Source organism: Opisthocomus hoazin, chromosome 1 (genome assembly GCF_030867145.1).
Source record: "Opisthocomus hoazin isolate bOpiHoa1 chromosome 1, bOpiHoa1.hap1, whole genome shotgun sequence".
Taxonomy (NCBI): Eukaryota; Metazoa; Chordata; class Aves; order Opisthocomiformes; family Opisthocomidae; genus Opisthocomus; species Opisthocomus hoazin.
Genome location: NC_134414.1, coordinates 111,815,854 through 111,830,089, shown reverse-complemented (window position 1 = coordinate 111,830,089; position 14,236 = coordinate 111,815,854).

Sequence of the window (14,236 nt, the reverse complement as noted above, 5' to 3'; positions counted from 1 at the left end):
GTTAGGTCACTGCATTATCATCGAAGTGTTTTTGAGCTGTCCTGTCATCAACCACTTCACTACATCATTATGAACATTATTGTTCTGTAAAAGGTAGACAAGTTTAATGCATGCTGATCAGCATCATGTATTAAAACTAAATTTTTTCTCTCTTTTAGTGTTTAACAACACTGTGTGAATAACAAACTCCTAAGGTTTGTTCCTCCAAATCACAGTGTATCTGCCTTTTTCAAACTGTTCTTGGTAATTTATTTTACGATCTAATGCAGAAATTCTAGTTTGGGTCAACTTGCACTGAAGACACCTTCAAAGAGACCAGGAAGAGTTTTGTCTTGTAGAGTACAGAGAAATATCAGAATGGAAATAACACATATTTATTTTTCATTGGTTTAAAGAAACATGTCCAGAAAAATCTATTTTTCCATGAACCGTGATTAGGCAAAATGACTTGAAATTGATTATTAATTTGCTAAGTAGTTCAGGTGAACAGTTAGGTGTTTTCATCTTAAAAGGCTCGATACATTTAATCCTTGAGGAGAGCAAGTGAGAAAATTCCTGTCTTTCATGTTCTTGTGACTGGATTTTTTAGCTGAATTTTCTGAAATACTCTAAATAACATTTCTATCACCTTTTTAACTCTCCATTATCCATACTTAGACACAGGCATGATGCTGAGACTTCTGCTGGTACTACTACTATTGCATTCATATTCATATCAGTATTAACTTCCCTACCAATGAATGAGAACACTAACTGATTTTGATCAGGTGGAATATGTCATAGGAATCCTTAACGGTACCACATGAGCACCAAAGAATTGAACTGCAGTATACCCAGCCCCAGAGATCATTTGTTACAGCTTTCATCCAAAGGAGAAATTATAATGATGGTTACCTATGAAGATGATGATCTACAAGTCTTGAAAAGGTTTCATGCTTTAAATATCTTAAATCGATTTTAACTTTCACATGGAATGAATTCGTGTCTCCAGAGATGACTGTATCAACGTGTCGGTACCATTTAGCATTTCCTCTTTTCTGAAGGCTTAAATGAGACTTTGTTTCTTGATTTTACTCTGTGCAGATGTGTTTGTACTGAATTTCTTAGATCACTGTTGGGGAACCTTTGTATTTTTGACAGCTAGTTAGATTTTTCAATGACAGTGGTAGGCTGTATTGTAATAGCCTGCAGTGCCATGGAAAAAAATCATACTTTCTTTCCTTTGCTTTTACAAGTATAAACATTTCAGAGAAAAATCAAGACATAAGGAAATCATGGCAAGAAAAATGCGGCAAAATACGTTGCAAAGAGCAGAAACATGCATTTAGCTAAGAAGTTTCTACAGCAATCCCTCCCACTGTTCTTCTTCACAGAAAAACAAAACAAGGTAAAGCAGATTTCATTCTTTGTGACAGACTACTCGGGAGAGGAACCCACTGTCCACTGAGGAAAGGACTAAAGTGCTAAGTGAGTAGAGAAAGAATTGGCTGATACTCTATGATCTCTGTGGTGTGTGTTTGGACATCTAAAAGAGTGGGGAAGCACTGCTGCATGCAAAGGAGAGATCTGCTGAGAAAACTGGAACAGTCCCATCTGTAATAATCATCTGAAGTATTTTTATCAGAAGTATTTTATGCAATCAAGTTGAAACAAAAGTAAGTTTGTACTGAATATATTTTTTCTTGAATTAAATTTCATAGGAAAGTTATTTTTTTGCTGAACACTCTTATATGGAAAAAATCAGTTAAAATCTGAAGTAGTCACAAATGAATGTTCTCTTTTTATGTTATGTCTAGTCCCCAGTCCCTCCTCTGATCAAAAGCCTTCCTCCAAACTACATCTCACCATCTCACCTAGTGCACTACAGCCAGGAAAAAACACAACATATAGTCCTTCTGAAAGGTGTGAAAAGCATATTCTAACCACCAGTCTCATTTATAAGAACAGAAATTTGAGATGTGCATATTTAATTCCCAAAGTACAGTTAAAGGACAGCATTACAGAAGATAAATGTTTACCTATCATATGTCTTGTGTATTTAATGTGATCTTCTGAAGAGGCTTTATTTTTGTTATTTATTTTGCTATATCCTTGGTTTCTTTTTCATGACTTTCATGCTTGCACTGGATTGTTTTCATGGAAAGAGTGTGTGTTTTATCGTTCAGTTCCTGAAGTATAAGATGCTGTTTTTCTATCACATTTAAGAGACTATACAGTAGGTAAAAATGCTAACAAAGCTATACGTATTAATTTTTTTTTACTGTAAAATAAGAGTAATATTATTAATGGAGAATAGATGGGGAAGGATTGCAATTGTTATACTACTGCTAGTAGTACTCAATCCTCTGTGAAGAGCAGAGAACTGCAGTTACTTGCAGAAGCTGACACACTGGAAGAAAGATGTAAATACAGTAGTGACATTTCTGACATTTCTGGGAAGAAAGGGAACTGTCTGTGCTTAACATAGACAAAAAAAGTGGCACAGGAAGCAGTAGGAAAAAAAAGAAAACTCTATACATGCACACACACACACACCCCTCACCCCACCAAAAAACAAAGGATGAGTGAAGTATGGAAAAGGGGAAAAATCTGTCTTTTGATTTTTACAAATAGAATAATTAAAATACAAAACACCTGAAGCATTTGATAGCCTTTCTTCTTTTTGGTTTGTTTTTAAAAGCTTTTCTCTTGTGACACAAACATCCTTTACAACAGACAGGCAGCCCACATAGATGTCTCCCTTAAAATAAGTGACTTAGTAGTTCCAACAGAGATGTGCTATGAGATAATTACACATAGGAGATATGACTGTTCAAAATCTCACCTTAGGGGTTTAGCTGCTACTCTACATTTTAAAAGAAATAATAGTAATCTTGCCCCCTTAAGACTGTTCTCTTATTTAAGCTCTCCACTTACCTAATAAAATCATTTAGACATAATATCATGATTTAGAAATGTAAGGAAATTGTGTCACTGGTAGGTGTTTGTTAACTTTGCTAAGATTGCATCAGCTTTAATATTCTAGTAAGCCTGTTTTCCTGATATTTTAGAAATTCCCCCTTGGCTTAAAGATTTCTAATTACATTTATATTCTTAATGACATACTAATTTTCAAATATTTATCAGCATTTGATATTGTAGTGTTTTGGCAGAGAAATTTAGATCAATTTACTGTGACTTAGCATTTATCGTATTTAAGATAACTACATATTTTCCTGAAGAAATTGGTTGTTTGATTATCAGATAGTTTCTAAAGGAATTTCCACTAAGCTGTAGAAAACATATTGGGTATGTTCTTTTCAGAAATTCTTCTTTCTTGTCATGGGCCTAAAACACCTATTACTTGTTTTAACCTGGTGTGTTTCTGAGCCTCTCTGTAGTGTCAGTGTTCTTCCTCAAATTCCAACAAGACAGGAAGAAATTTGCATGAGGTTATTGAATGTTCCATCAAAAACAGCACTTATTTACTATAATTTCTTGCCTGTCAGTTCAACCAGATATCTGAGAACAGAATCTATTCACAGCACAATCTCTACCTCGACAATATAATCCCAGGATACATCAGTTTGCTGCAAGGTAACATCTGGTAAATTCTGGGGCTGGCGCACAGATTTCTACCTGCACTATTGTATTGAGTTTAGGTGGTAAGGTTTTGGTAGTGGGTAGAGGGCTGCAGGAGTGTCTTCCATGAGCAGACACTAGGAGCTGCCCTGATGTTGGATAGAGCTGGTTCCAGTCAGAGATGTTGGTAGCGTCTCTGTGATAACATATAGAAGAAAGGGTAAAAAGCACAGCAGCTGGGAGAGAGGAGTGAGGATATGTGAGAGAAACAACTCTGCAGAAAACAAGGTCAGTGAATAAGGAGGGGGAGGAGGTGCTCCAGGCACTGGAGCAGAAATTCCTCAGCCCATGGTGATACAGGTTGTTCTGCTGCAGCCCATGGAGGACTACAGTGGAACAGCTAGCAACCCTGCAGCCCTTGCAGGACCCCACACCAGAGTAGGTGGATGTAACCTGAAGGAACATGAAGTCTGCGGAGAGCCTGTGCTGGAGCAAACTTCTGGTAGGAGCTGCAGCCTGTGGAGTAGAGCCCACGCAGGAGCAAGTTTTTTGGCAGGACATGTGACTTCATGGGGGACCCACGTCAGACCAGCGCATTCCTGAATTACTGCACCTGGTGGAAAGGACCCTTGTTGGAGCAGTTCTTGAAGAACTGCAGCCTGTGGGAAGAACCCAAGCTGGAGAAGTTTGTGAAGGACTGTATCACATGGGCAGGACCCCACACTGGAGGAAGGGAGAAGTGTGAGGAGAAAAGAGTGACAGAGATGAAGTGTTATGAAGTGACCACAACCCCCATTCCCTGTCCACCTATGCTGCTCTGGGTGGGGAAGCATGAGGAGGAAAACGAGTTGAGTGAAAGTGAGCCTGTGAAGAAGGGAGGTGTGAGGGCAAGGTGTTTTTAGTTAGTTGTTTTTTTTTTTAGCACTCTCTTACTCTGTTATTAACTGACAACAAATTAAACTAATTTCCCCAAGCTGAGTCAGTTTTGCCTGTAATGGTAACTGTCCTTCCACTTATCCTGACCTAGAAGCTTTTCATCATATTTTCTCCCCCTGTCCGGCTGAGGAGAGAGAATGACAGAGCAACTCAGTGGACGCCTGGTGTCCAGCCAAGGTCAAGCCAATACGGCTGTTGTTTATACCTTGTTGAATAATGAAAATCTACTTTTTAAAGAGTGGCATTAGGATGCAGTCCTGAGTCAAACAATTTGTAATACAAAGCACAAAACAACTACATGGACCACATTAGAAGACAATGCAAAGAAGATGAATAAAGACAGGTTTTTTGGGGTGGGTATTTTTTTCATCCTAAAGGAAGCACAGCTACCCCTAACTACATTACAACTGAAATGTGTTGCTGTTGACAGTGTTTAAGGCAGTCATCCAAAGTCTGAAGATAGAACTTTACTGTATAGTCATTTGAAACAGTGAATTAACCTGCCTTCTACACAGAAAGGAACAGAATAGCTGTCCGATCATTCCAGAACTGGATATCTCCCAGGGCCAGGAACTATCAGAGAGCCCACTGTCTGAGTTCTATCCAGCCTGCAGATTGCAGTAGGAGGATGTCTGTCAAGGATGACCAGGTAACCCCTCTGCTCTACCGAGAAGACATCAAGTCGTACAGCAAAGACCTCCCCATTGGCATCATGCTAACAAAACCCAATGATGTGGTCTATATGAGTCAGTGACCAGTTGGAAGGGGCTCTCCTGGTGTTGCATCTCCAAATGTCACAAAATGTTGCTGCTCCATGTGGCTACTGAATACTTCCCTCGTGAAATTAGACCCAGCCAACCTTCATGTAAGTCCTACTCTAACCTCGATTGACACATATGTAACAAAGGGAGAAAAAAAAGAATCTGAATTCTCTACCACTGTCATGTCAATCCATGTTGCAGTGCATTGGCCTGAGACGGTAATACATACAATTCACTAGCTGGATTTTCTTTTTTTATAGCTGAGATTAGAATGACCCCATTTTTAATGCAAGCACTACAAAAAAAAAATTAAAAAAATTGCACAACGTAAGTAAACTTTATCATCTTTCAGTAACCCTAATGAATTATGCATTATTTCTTTGTAGGTGTCTTAAAGAAGAGTTTTAAAATTCAACAATTAAATTTACAGGTTACGTTGTCACCTTCAAGGATGATATAGCTATTTTAATCTAAATCTTGTTGAAAATTAACTAATTTTAAATGTATAATTCCATAAACACAATTCTTCCCAAACTCTTATATATAGCCTATGAACAGCTAAGATTATGGAAAACTCTTGCCTCCCTTTACTGTTTCACTGGCAAACCAGCCAGTCACTTTTTTATCACCAGGGTTTGAATCTATTGTTTAGGGTTCTAATCTTTGAATTACCAGCTGGATTTCTTCTATGAAAGAATGAATTTTTATTTTGCATCTAATGCCAAATCTTTTTAGTGAAATATAACTATTCACATATTGCATGAGGAAACACAAAGAATTGCCTGCATATTTCCAGTTGGGGTCAAAATTCTCTACAGGCTTGACCTTATCATAGTGTCATGATACCTGATTTCAGTGCCTATACTACCTATCTTGGCATAAACATTAACCCAACCATATCACACCAGATTTAACTCTGAAAAGATAAGTGAAATTATTACTGTAGATAAGATCTATATACTTTATAAATTAAGACCACCTATAATTCAAATCGCATTCTTATTCAGGTCTTTTTCCAAGGAACAGCTGGAAGTAAATTCCTGCCAAGGCAACCAGAACTAATTTTAAAACACAAGTCACTTTGTCCCTCTCAAAATGATTAAATTTCAGAGTCCCTTTCATTTTATCATTGCATCATAAAGAATTAATGTACATTACAGCGTATGTGAGAACAACCCCTTAAGAGTCAATGTCTATTGCCTACATTGTAATGCAGTATCCTATTTATCCGATTTCTAAACACACTAACAGTTACTGTGTTACATACTTAATATTTTTTAGCATCTTTACTCATTTTATATGGTACTTTCAAACTACACCAAAGACTGATGGTGGTATTGTAACATACATGTGGAACCAAATGCTAAATGTATATCTGTATCATGGTAATTGTTAAAATATATGGCACCAGAATCCATGATATGAGTGTCACAAAAGAATACTTGCCCAGTTATAACGTCAGCTACAATTTTTGTTTATCTCATGCTTTTATTTTGAGAAGTCCAGTACACACTGCCACAGAACAGTAAGTTATTAATTTATTAAGCCAAAGATTGAACAGTCTAATTTCGTTTGTTCTACTGTAGTAATTAAGAGAGCAAGTTCAGGAAAACAAAAAAAGATAATTATTTTTGTTTGTTTGTCTAGGTATATTTTACCTGGCAAGTCACATTGTCTAAAGCACGCAAAATATGTATGAGATTAAAACTATTTTATTGGTATGGACCATGACATAAACAGAGAAGAACATTTGAGAATATTTTCTTCTTCCACTAAAAAGTGTCATAATTTGTTTAATTTCTGTAACATGTTCTGTAGTGATTCTATAATCAGACATTGAAAAAGCACACTTAAAGTTCACTTTAATTTAGGTGCATGTAGGCTTTCATACAAAAGATGTTTCTTACAAGGACTTGTAAGAAAGGAAAAATACAGCAATCAAATCTGATTACAGAGAAAATAATATATCAAACAGCACTTATATGTAACATTAATATTTAGTATTATATATCAAACCGTAAATCCTATTATCAGTTTCAGGTGGGCAGTCTGTATGCATGAAGCTAAACATTATGATTCACAGATTACTTAATTAAGCCTCTTTGTCTGTACAATAGGCAAACTGGCATAATAATATTTAAAGATACAGGTGAAAACACTGGTCTGCTTGATGAAAGCAATTTTAGTTGAAAAGTGGTAGTGCTTACAACATGTATTACAGGTTGTGATGTGCTTTAGTGTCTAAACCAAAAGCCATCACAGTCAGTAGGACTGCTTAGGTATTCAAAGGTAAAGACGTTTTGAAGCGCTTAGCTGAAGTTACAAGCTGAATGAAAAAACTTATAAATTCACCTTTCCAGGTAATAGCTCCTTACAGAAAATCGCTCAGGTTCAAATTGTAAGAATCCTGTCTTTTCAGTAGCACAAAAGGGTCTGTGTTGTCAGAAATTATCATTTTCACTGAGAACGTGATTACACTCAATTTTTGAGAAATATTCCAGAAAAGTAGAAATTAGAAAAAATGTGTGTTTATGTATATGCATAGGTTGCTATACAAAGAGTAAAACTGGGCACCTCTTCATCCTCTGTTGACTTCGGTGTTGCCTGTGTTGTTCCTCTCTCCATGTGGTGTTTTGCCCTTCCTTACCCAGACCCTCCCAGGTACCCCCATGGCGACTGCCAGGCTGGGCCGTGCCCTGCGGCGGGGCCGTTGGAGCCAGCTGGAACCAGCCCTGTCCGGCACGGGGCAGCCCCGGCCGCTTCTCACAGAGGCCACCCCGCAGCCGCCTGCCAGCCCTTAGGCAGCTGCCCCTGGTACAGAAGCGCGAAAACAATATATGTATCTTTCTACTCTTCTGTGACATACCTAAATACACAGATATCTGGTTTGTCTTCAGATAAATACAAGTAAGAGAAAAAGAGAAGGAAATTAGTGTAAAATGCACATACCAGGAGACTTCTACAAAAATACATACACAGAGTAATTTACAGCTTGGAAACGTAATTGTGAAAGAGAAAGATACATAGTCATTGAACTTATTCCATGTCCTAGCCCAGTCAGGGACATCTGTGAGCCAAACTGACAAGGTTTCACGTTTTTATTATTGATTCTGTACCCTACATATATGTACACAATGACAATTTAGGTGCCTTGGCAGAAAAGGTTCCAGTTCTTTGACAAACACATCTCTTTAGTAAAGGTTTACTTCATATATGAACAAGAACAAGGTGTGAAATTAAGAGTTCTGTTGAAAGAGATCACTCCACGTGATTACCTCCATAAATTCCCTTTTTAACAGAACGTATTTCATTCCACTCAAAGTCAGAACAAAGCTAAAACGTCCTAGGAAAATACCTCACTGGTATTTTGCGCTTTATGAACTGTCAGTGTGATATAATGTAAAATCAGAAACACATATATAACTATATCACAATCCAGTGGGATGGAAAATCTGCAGAGAAAGCACTGGAAAAAAATGAGAGAGAATGACAGGAAATATAAAATTGAATGAAGTATGTTACTGTTAATTTCTGCTGTTGACTCAAGTCTATTTCTACTTTGTCTAGCTTTTTCTCTTTTTCCCTAAAATGAAAAGTAAGTTTGTTAATGATTTCTATTTTGTTATTAATAATTTCACATCCCACACAGCTCTAATACTGAGGACTGGCATTAGGCAGCATGTCTGAGGTCTCCTGGAAGGGAGAGACCTCACTTTGCTCTGACAGCACAGAGCTAGAAAGCTGCTCCCTCTCCCCACATGGTGACTGCTAATGGTCCAGGGTCTTCCCACCTGGTGAAGGCAGACGTGGACACCGGCTGTTGGAGCACAAGTTCTCTCCAAGCATTTTTACAGGGGGCTGTGCTGGTGAAAGCTAAGGGTATTGGCAAAGCAGCGCCATTCGTTTTCCAGGAGACGTCTCTAGCTCATATACTTCATATGCTGCTTCAAACTCTGCCAAGCCCCAAGGTCACTGTAACACTGTCCCTGCAATCTGTGAGCCATAACTAACTCCTCTGCAGCCCTGCTCTGCTGCACCCAGAAGATATCAGGTGAAGTAAAAAATCTGTCCCCACGTTTAGGCAGTATAATCTTAATGTCAGTAGAAAGATTTCCTTAAATACGGTAACATTTTTATTCTTATGGTACAGTTAAACATATTCCCTTACAATCCCCTGAAATAAAATTTCCTATAGCCTTCTTTCTAAAAAAAACCCAAACAATTTTTTCCCTCTCTCTTCTAACTGCACAGCCCTGTATGTCCTTTTATAACCTACTAGACAGATAGAAATAAAAATAACGGTTTGTGATCATGACTATACTATTGTACACCATAAGGCAAAAATATGTAGTCATTTTTCCTCAGCCACCATTTTCACCTAACCGTACTTTTCCCTAACAAGAGAATATAAAACCAGATTGAATTACTTTACAAGATAAGCAAAAGTGCATGACATTTGGCTATGTCACAGTCTTTTGTGCTGATCTAAACCCAGACTAATTCCACATAGAATCCTAGAATCATGGAATCATAGGTTGGAAAAGACCTCTGAGATCATCAAGTCCAGCCATCCACCCAACACCACCATGCCTGCTAAACCACGTCCTGAAGTGTCATATCTACATGTTTTTTGAACACCTCCAGGGATGATGACACCACCACTTCCCTGGGCAGCCTGTTCCAATGCCTGACCAATCTTTCAGTAAAGAAATTTATCCTAATATATAATCTAAACCTTCCCTGGCGCAACTTGAGGCCATTGCCTCGCTTCCTATTGCTAGTTACTTGGGAGACCAACACCTGCCTCACTACAACCTCCTTTCAGGTAGTTGTAGAGAGCAATAGGGTCTCCCCTCAGCATCCTCTTCTCCAGACTAAACAGCCCCCATTTCTTCAGCCGCTCCTCATCAGACTTGTTCTCTAGACCCTTCACCAGCCTCGTTGCTCATGTTCTGTGGTGAGGTGACACCAGTCTCTGCAATTCCAGCTTAGCACAGACTGCCAAAGAAAAGTAGGACTGGGAAGGGATGTAGTGGGGCAAGACACATCTAGAGATTTTAAGAGCAAACAAATAATGAAACATATTGACATTGAACTAGGGGAAAAATCCCAAACTGCTGGAGGTTTAAGCAAGTTGTTCTTTTAAAGGGTTCATCTTGTCCTCATAAAAAATTATAAATCTAGTATTAAATAACAAAAACAAATATTATTTTTGTAGGATTTTCAACATGACTTATAATGGTATTATAAGAACTAAAATAGATACTTCAGTATGAGAAAATTTGTAGCTAAATTTGCCAACCAAAAAAGCATAGACAGTTTCAGGTAAGCTTTACAAAATATCTCCAAACTTGTCACGGGTATCTGAACCAAAGATCTGAATAATGACTCATCTCTCTACTTGATTTACAAATGTAGAAAACAGCTTTTATTTCTGTACAAGTTATGAAAGCAATCTGAAAATCCTTATTTTTGTTTTAGAAAAGTCAAATGAAAAACACATTTCAAATTTGTGTTTTATAATATAATTGGAGTTCTACAAATGTGAAACTGAATTATATAATGAAGAAAACATGTCTTGTTTGCCTCGTCCAACCTGGCACCAGAGTTTCCACACGCTTATCTGTTTAGATATCATTTGTAAATGCAACTAATTCTTTTTTTCCATGTAGATCTACTTGCAGCCTAGAAATAGTTTTTACTGAGAATTTCAATAAACATTGAAACATACTCATAGCTCTAGCTGATGATGTTTTCTTTCATAGGACTTCTTCGTATCATATCACTCAAAATCAAACACTTTACATGTGTATAAAAATACCTTTATGTATATTACATCTTCATTAATGAAAAAAACAAGAAAATACAGAACTTGATAGGTCGAATTTTCCCTTGCAAAGGTAACACACACACAGACAGAGTTTTCAAAATTGTATAGATTTACCAAGTCTGTAGTTGGACAGAAATTAAAAAAAATGTAATATAAAAGTGTTTCCAAACTTTTTCATTTGCATTTGTTAATCGGTTATTGTTGATGCTCAATTTCATTCACTTCGTAATCTGAAATTTGCAGTAGTTTGCCATGTATTCTGTAATCTACTATTTCAGCATATAAACATATCTGTAACTAAAATTCAGGAGCGTGATTTGAATCACTTTCGTGTGAATTAAAACATTCTGAAAAATAACAGCACACTATGCAGTCTGATGACAAATAATACACCATGTTGTCCATGAATAGAGATATGCAAAGCAATGTGCCCTGTTCACTACTTTATGTTATTAATAACGTATAAAAGTAACGCAAATAGAAGATAAATACATAGGTTTTAGTTTTATTTTTAAAATCAAGGCTAAGTATTCTTTAAGCTTTTATAGCATAAAGTAATCAAATATTTGTTCTATGTCCAGATGCCAAAGCAAGTTTGGTACCCTTCGGAAAAAAAAAGATAACCTTCTAGAAGCTACCTGCAGTGCATGGCTTTAATCCACTAGCTCACCTAAGCACAATTTTCCCTGGAATAACCAGTGCCCAGATCAAAGAATAGAAATTCCAAAAGCTTCATGTGGACTCAAAGTCGTAGCCTTTCCTTGAAATATTTTGTACTTTTTCTCCTTAGTAGGTGAAAATAGGAATGACTTTCAGAGTCTTCGTGGAGCTTGTTACACTGATGCTTGCCTTGATAGTCTGGATACGAGCAAGACTTCTTGGCTCCATTAAAAAACCATGGAGGAAGGGAAACATCAGTAAATACTAAATGAACACCTGAGTTTTGCAAGCAGAATGACATTTTTTGGTTTGTTTTCTTTCAGATTCCTTTCTTTCACTTTAAACATACTGAGAGCTGAATTTATATACCAATACATAGTAATCACTGAAGCAACTGTAGAACAACATAGAATATGAACAGTACATACACATAGATACATGCGCTTATAATGTATATTGTAGAATGAAAATTGGAATGAATCATGTGGACAAGTCTACTGAAATGATTCATATGTATAAAGTGACATTCTTAAATGCCCGGCTCTACTTTCAGCAGTCCCTGAAGCAATTGTTACCTTGTCACTTTCCCGGAGTCACCTGTCGTGAGTTGCGGATCTTTTAGCTCCATACATCTCCTTAATCCCTTTTTACTTGCATCTGTTCCCTCTCTTGTCAGAACCTGGTCGTTTTACTACCTTTTGGTTATTGCATAATAAAGATATATGATTTTGACCGTCCAGCATTCCTCTCACTTTTACAGAGCAGTTTTGACTACATCTTCAAATTTATATTCAGGGAGTCTAATTTCAGTGTGGTTAATTGCTTACCTGTTGTCTGGATAAGAAACTCAGGCTCCTGACTTTTCTGATCCATCTGCAGTGTATTTCAGATGGTCAAATAGGCTAAAATTTTGATAATTGGAACAGTTCCTCAGCAGCACCAGTATTCAAATGCTATTAAATACATGCGTGATATTCAGTTAAGGTCTTCATATCAACACAGAAATTCAAATACCAGTAGACATAAAAGTTTTAAAAAAAACTTTTTACCTTCCAGCATAAAAAGCATTTTTTTAGTATTACTAATTGTTAGAGAAATACATAGGACTGAAGAAACGACACTGTTCCTCAGGAGCTAAACCCAGCAATGTCTGCAGGTACTATAGTACAGTTTTTTGGTCCTTATTATGCCAAATTTAGAAGTTTTGGTATACTTAAAAATAATGAGGATCTATGATTTTTATTCCTTCCTAAGATAATAAATTGCTATTTTTTTGCATAATTTAACTACTCCTATTCTAATCTTCATTCCCTTCCTTTATTCTGCAGAGCATCAGGTGACAATTATATTGAAAACACTTTTCTAAAGCTCTCAGATGTAGTCATTTGCTATTATAATCTAAATATCAAAGTCAGATTGTATTTCCAGCTTTTAGGTCAATCTCTACATGGAATTCTGCTGAAAAATCAGAGGGGCAATATGAAGCGTAAGTGAATAGTAATCTCATTAAAAACTTTCATATAATACATGTTGTAGACTTATTTTCCTTTAAATCTCTTCATACCTTGGAAGTAGTTTATTTTGCACCATTAGTATATGACAGAATAAATACAGAATAAGAGCGCTAGTCTGTGGTGTTTGTGATATCTAGTGAAATTGTCTGTATGATATTCTCATAAATCTCATCTCTACACTATTCCATAGTATTTAATTAGAGGTAAGATGGTAGTGATTACTGTGAATGACACTGCCATTTTTCTACTCCATTGTGATACCTAGCAATCCAAATATGAAGGCAGGAAAAAATACTGATTTATGAGCTTGATATTTTGACTTGGCACTCTAAGGCCAAAAAGTAGAATAGTTCTGAAGCTCAGTGACACTTTATTTCGTCTTAAACAGTCAGACATATATGTTTTTCAGAAGAATTGTTCTTAATTGCATACCTAATAAAATGTTTAATTGGGGGTGGGGGGGCAGATACATTTCTGGAGCAAGAAGGACGGAAAATCTGTTCCTGCTGAAAGCAGTGGTATTTCTACATTAACTACAAAGAAAGCAGGTTGAGGGTTTTGAAATGTGATGAATCTTGGCCCTATTTTCAAGTACAATGAATCTTTTGACAGAAAAAGACAATGGTGTTTCTTTTTTTTCTCCTACACACTCTTGAACAAAGAACTGAACAGGCCTAGAGACACATTTCAGAAGTAAAACCCTCTAGCAAGTGTCTCTCTCTTCTTTTCTCTGTTGACTATGGAAGGAGCTTGTGGAAATTAGTGAGAAGAGCAATGTTCATAAAGTTGGAGGATATCCTTCTTCCCTCACCAACCCAAGAATAAAACTGAAAAACAAAAAGTGAAAGAGAAAGATAAAAGTTCAGAAGTAGTTACAAGCTCCTCACTAAGCTTCACACCCAGAAATGCTCTTTTCACAGTTATAGAAATTCTCCAAATTATTGAGTGACAATGCATGTAATACATCTCATCTC